Source organism: Callospermophilus lateralis, assembly GCF_048772815.1.
Source record: "Callospermophilus lateralis isolate mCalLat2 chromosome 11 unlocalized genomic scaffold, mCalLat2.hap1 SUPER_11_unloc_3, whole genome shotgun sequence".
Lineage (NCBI taxonomy): Eukaryota > Metazoa > Chordata > Mammalia > Rodentia > Sciuridae > Callospermophilus > Callospermophilus lateralis.
In genome coordinates, this window is record NW_027510155.1 from 2,346,620 (window position 1) to 2,352,604 (window position 5,985).

A 5,985-nucleotide genomic window follows, 5' to 3' on the forward strand; every position below is an offset into this window, starting at 1 on the left:
CAGAGACTTTGCTAAACTGTGGGCTGTGCTTAGAAGCCTGAGAGAACAGGCCAGGTGTGTCTAAAGCCACCTTGAGGGCTCCAATGTTGGCATGTGAGAGAAGAATTCTGCTAAGCCAGAATGCTTGCTTTAAGCACAAAACTCCAGGATGTGTAAGGAATCCAGGCCAAAAGCACCACACATTAACATCTCCCAGGGAAGTGAATTAGCAAGTTGTCAGAGCAAGCAGAGCTGACCAGCCCAACCACACCAAGCACAGACAGGAATCAGAGGCCTTCCCAAAGTCAGCAAGGACACCAGCCCAGCTTGTTCTCACCTGCACCAGTTCCTCACCAGCCTGGCCAAGCAGGGAGGGGGAAAGCCTTCTCTGCCACCATGATCATCTATCACCATCTGACATACAATTAAAAAATTGTTAGATAGGCAAATGCAAAGAATAGGAGATTAGTAATCTGTAGAAAAAAAGATAATTAATATAGGCTGAGAAATTACTCAGAGGTTAAAATAACTGTAATTAAAATATTGGAGAAAATAGATGTATATAAATGGGTGAAAGATGGAGAATTCCAACAACAAATGGAAGCTATAAAAATCAGCAATGAAAATTCCATAAGAGAACTAAAAAACATAATTATTAGATATGAGGGATTTTGGATGCATTCACTACTATCCTGATTACAACACAGACAGAACAGAAATTCACAACACACAGAACCTGACCACAAAGCAAAAGCTTGTGGCCTGGTGGGAAAATGAAAATTCAAATACACACTACTACAAGACCATAAATGGACACAAGTTCCAAGGGCAGTTGGAGGCATGTTGCAGAGTGGAAGATGAAGAAAACGCAAACCCCACGGCCCAGCAACCTGGCCCCAGCAAGCAGGCTGCAGCACCTCTCCCTACTTTTTTTGCAGAAGAGGTGTGAGGACAACTCAAGGTAGAAGTTGAGAGAGAGTGAAGTGAAGAACCATCAATGCTACAAAAACAGAAAAAAAGCTGGGAAATAACAGTCCATCATTGAGGGACTCTTATTTGACACAACAACAAGTGTCAGGGTGGTCTCCCAGTTCACCATCTTGTCCTACCAAGCCACGCTGCCTTCCACCATGGACTCAAGTTTCCTGCTGAACTCTCAAAACCTAGACAACTGATCTTAAATTTTCATCACAGTTTCATTCTGTCTATGCTACATCTGGGGTGCCCTGAAGACACTCTTTTTTCCTACTCCACAGGGCGACACAGGAAGCCATGCCACACACATGACTCACTCCTGGTCCTGCAGATGTTGGCCTGAAATGAACACAGGCTCTGACATGAAAAGGACATTTTTTTTATGAACTGTTCTTAAAAACACACAGCTTTTGCTCTCAATATTTGCAGTTAAGAATTAATGATGTTAAGGCTAGAGTTGTGGCTCACTGGTAGAGCACGTGCCTATCATGTATGAGGCCCTGGGTTCAATTCCCAGCATTGCATATAAATAAATAAAGGTCCATGAACAACTAAAAGAATATTTGGGCTGGGGCTCAGTGGTAGAGCACTCACCTAGCACATATGAGGGACTGGGCTTGATCCACAGCACCACAAAAAGGTAACTAAATAAAATAAAAGTACTGTGTCCATCTACAACTAAAAATATTTTAAAAAATAATAATTGATATTAAAAAAATTTTATGACAACTAAATCTAAGAAATGACATGCTGTGCCAAGTCAGAAGGGAACATGACAGCATGGAACTAGATTAATGTGAAATTCCTCTTACCTCTCTTTGTTATTTGGGAAAATGGAATCTTTGTTAGTTGGTACTTAATGTGAATACACAGTCTTATCATTGTATGTAAGAAGTCAGCATACGATATTATGTGTTTCACCTAGTAGTAAGAGTGAAATATAGGGAAAAATAGAAAGAAAAACTGAAGAAAAAGTAAGTGGCTAAAAAAGCATCTATTACTAAATCACTTCTCTGAAAGTTCCCCAGCTTAGTGGATCTGAGAATAAGGGTTTTTTCTTTATCAATTTCTCACTACTAATAAATTGTTTCACATGATTATGTGGAACTATCAACATTATCAAATTTTAAATGTTAAGAAAATAACAATATAAAAGCTGGTTTTGAATTTTGTTTTTGTTTAAAGTGAAAAAAAGTTTTTGTGTATCTTTGCTTATATTTATATTTCATCTCATCACATAGCTACTTCTATCTCCCTCAGAATACCACAACTCCTTGAAAACAATGGTCCTCTGTCCCATGGTCTGGCTGTTAAATTACAACTATACATGCCCTGATAGAATATGTTCCTATTAAAATCCCCTTGATGGACCTATTTAACAAGTCAGTTGACTTAGTCAATTTTCTGCTTCTGCAACAAAATACCAGAGAATGGGGAATTTATAAACAGAAGAGGTTTATTCAGTTCTCCATTCTGGAGGGTGAGAAATCCTGGATGGAGGGGCAGCATCCAGTGAGGGATTTCTTACTGGTTAATGTGGTAAAAGGGCAAGCAAGTGTAGACATAGAAAATATAGGATGGAAAGACAAAGTGATTAGCACCCACTATCAAGAATAGCACCTACTGTCAATCAGAAAAGCAGTGCTGGTGTGGTTTTCACACACAGCTCTAAATGCTTCTTTCTTCACTTCAATTAGATAATAACTGTAAATTACACAAGAAAAAGAAAATATGAGGAACAACTGAGTAAGAGAAAAGTTTCTTTTAGAAAAATCAATGATACTATAGTGAGAGGTATGCTTAAGTATTAGAACATCAAAAATATATAGTTATCAGGATTTTAAACATTTAGGTATTAGAAATTTATATATGCATTCCACTAAATTACAAAATTATATAATTTTAATTAATTAGGGTCTTCTTGAATTCTTTGAAAGTAATTGTTTTAGGTGTCATCCAAATAGTTTATGAACTTACTGATGACAAAGAGATTAAAACTCAGGTCTTCACTATTGATGGTAATCTTGAGAAAAAGTAATAAAAGATGCTTTTGGGTAGAGACCATTGTCTCCTAAAAGGGAAAGTTTCATTTTCAAGACTTCCTCACTGGCTCAATCACAGTGACTGCACAATGGACCCGCTCCATCACACCTGCCATCTCCCGTCCGTGCCACAAGCATTAACTCAGACATCCTCATAGACTGGTGAGTGATGTAACAATTTTAAGCCTGATTTTGATGACCAAAAGATGCACCCTCACTTCCACTGGACAGCACTGACATATTAAAAGACCCCAAGAGTCCTATACTTCTCAAAAGCAAGACTCTGTGAGTTGAATAACCCCTCCCAAGTTTAAGTTCTACACTATCATTCCTGATTCTTAGCCACACTGTGTGCCAGCCCTCACTCTCCAACTTCACTGCACACCAACATCTACATCACTCCTCTTTTCATCAAGTCCTTAAAAGAAACCTGTTATTACAAATATGGAGAGATATACTTCAAATGCCACTTAACTAGATTGGACAGTTTACTTCACTTTCCACCCCTCAGTTTCCTCATATGTAAATGGGAATTACCTCACAGAACATTATGAAAATGAAATAGTTTAATATTTATAAAACTGTTTGAAAAATGTCTAACATACTGTTTGCTATAATTACTAAATATTATCAATATACCTTCAAACTTTATAAATTTCATAACACTAGATTAGAGGAGGCCATAAAAACAAGCATCACCCTTTTCAGAGCTACTCAAAACTCTTCCAAGTCCTCCTGGAGACACACTCATACAAACCTCCAGTGCACAGTGCTCCATAATCCTTGGGGCACAAACTTTTACCTGATAAAGCCTAGTTAATATGGGGAGAAAAGGGTGTGTGGCAAAATGAGTCATTCAAGTAGAAGGGAGGTAAAAGCCAGCATACAATGACCAATTGCTACTTTCACAATGACCAAGGAAGTGACAGGCAAAAATTATATTTTCAAGAAATTATGTTTTCTTGAGCAAATTTTGAATCTGCAGCCACTTCAAAAAGCAACTTGCTTAGATCAGTCCACTCACCATGAACAAATGCTTAACTAAAATTGCAGGTGGTGGGGGGGATGTTCTCTGCACCACTCACTAAAAGCACTAAAATAATCCCAAATTTTCACTATGTTATAAATATCACATAAATTTATAATTCAACTTTTCAATAAGTTAATATGGGAATAATCCCAAAAACACATTAGCAAATTTTCTTCAGATTCTCAATGCCTATGACGCCTTTTAAGGAGAAATTTTCATATAAAAAATAATATGCTATAAACAAAAAGTTACTGGCTTCTACACTGAGAGTCCTTCTACTTCAGCTCGTAGTATAGATAGTTCATCCTCCCTGAAAATGAGGCCTGGTTTCCAGGCAGCTAACTGTTCTTCTTTATCGTAAGAAAAGACTCCCTTGACCACTGACAGTTACCGTTAGAAATGGAACATTCTGTTGTTAAACAAGAACAGTTAAGACTTATTTTTAATCTATAAATTGTGCAATACAAAGTTCTGTTTCTTCCCATACTAAAATAAACAGTTGTACTCAAAACCACTGATTAAGCCCAACTGCACAGCACTAGTAAAAGTACCTCAAAAAAAAAAAAAAACCCTAGCTAAAAGTCTCTAATTGTTGCACAGAAAACTAAACACTATGACATTCTTTGCTGTTACCTTTTGAATGCTTCTGCTGGGTTCCTCTCACATTCCCCAGGCTGTAAGAGGCTTTGAATGGCTGGATCTCGCAGCTTGTCCTCATATCCTTGGAGTAGTCCACTGCGGCATAGCTGGGTGACCAGACCTCTAATGAACCCTCCAACATACAAAGTATCAGAGTCCTGGGCTTTGCAGAAATGAAAGGCCAAAGCCTGGCAAGGTAAATCTCTCTGCAAGCATGTAGGTGAACTTGGCCATAAGAGTTTAGTACACAGGGCTGTCTTGCCACTACGAGGCCCTCCTACCAAAAACACACCCCAGGCAGCTGCCTTTCCTGAGACAGCACCAGCATTATTCCCAGAATTCATCACAAGGGACGGTGTGTTGACAGCACTATTGTAGCAGCTACTTTTCTCCTGGAGGCAATGCTGAACCTTGTGGAAAACCCACTCCCTACAGTAAAACTGCTTCCCTTGCAGTAAACTCATCTAGGCATTTTGCAGACCTTTTCTTCCCAAGGATTAGTCATAATAGGTTTTCTATCTTCAACACTGGCTAGGAGCTAGGTACACCAATATAGTCTTTATATCCATTTGGAAATAACTTGCATTTGAATGACAAAAGTAACCAGTTACAGAAAAATTCAACAGTCACAATTTATCAATACAATGTGCATGACTGTATTTGCTTCCATATTCTTGATTAGCAGAGAATATATTCATTGTTGAACAGATGCAAAAAACAACTGTTTCCAAAGCTTGCCAATAGTTTTTGTATATCTTGATGGGTCATATAGCTCCATCCTTATGTCTGGACTTTATGTGACTGTGGAGATTTGAAGCATACAGATGAAATAATAAATCAGGAAAACTCAAAAAGAGAAAATTCAGTCTTTCAATATATAACAAATGCTTCTCCAAACTCCAGTGTTAATTGTGTGTATGAAAATTAGATGTAGAAAAGTTGTCCATTATCTTAAATGTCATCAAAGAGATAGCATTTATATAGTACCTAGGTAGCTCTGTGTTTCTTGTTGAAGGATGACCACTCCAAGTACTAGTTCTTGCCAGGTTTAGGCATCTGGGCAACTGCAAGGGAACAGATTCAGATTATCCCTTATGTGGCAGAAATGACAAACCACTGTTTACACTTTCTTAATTCAAAGCATTCATAAAATGCATTTCTCAAGACAGCAGATTCTTACTAAACGGGTTCCTGGGTCTTAAGATGTCCAGGTAATCCACAATTTCCATAAGTAACTAAAACGAAATAAATAAAAATATCTTAGTGCAAAATACCATATATTAAAAGATTATCTACAGTTCACCCATTATCTCAAAAATC

At 37.8% G+C, this 5,985-nt stretch overlaps 1 pseudogene; it reads right to left on the reverse strand.

Moving 5' to 3' along the window:
• Positions 1-4,655: 4,655 nt before the first annotated feature.
• Positions 4,656-5,170, reverse strand: LOC143385840 (ankyrin repeat domain-containing protein 50 pseudogene; annotated as a pseudogene).
• Positions 5,171-5,985: the final 815 nt, after the last annotated feature.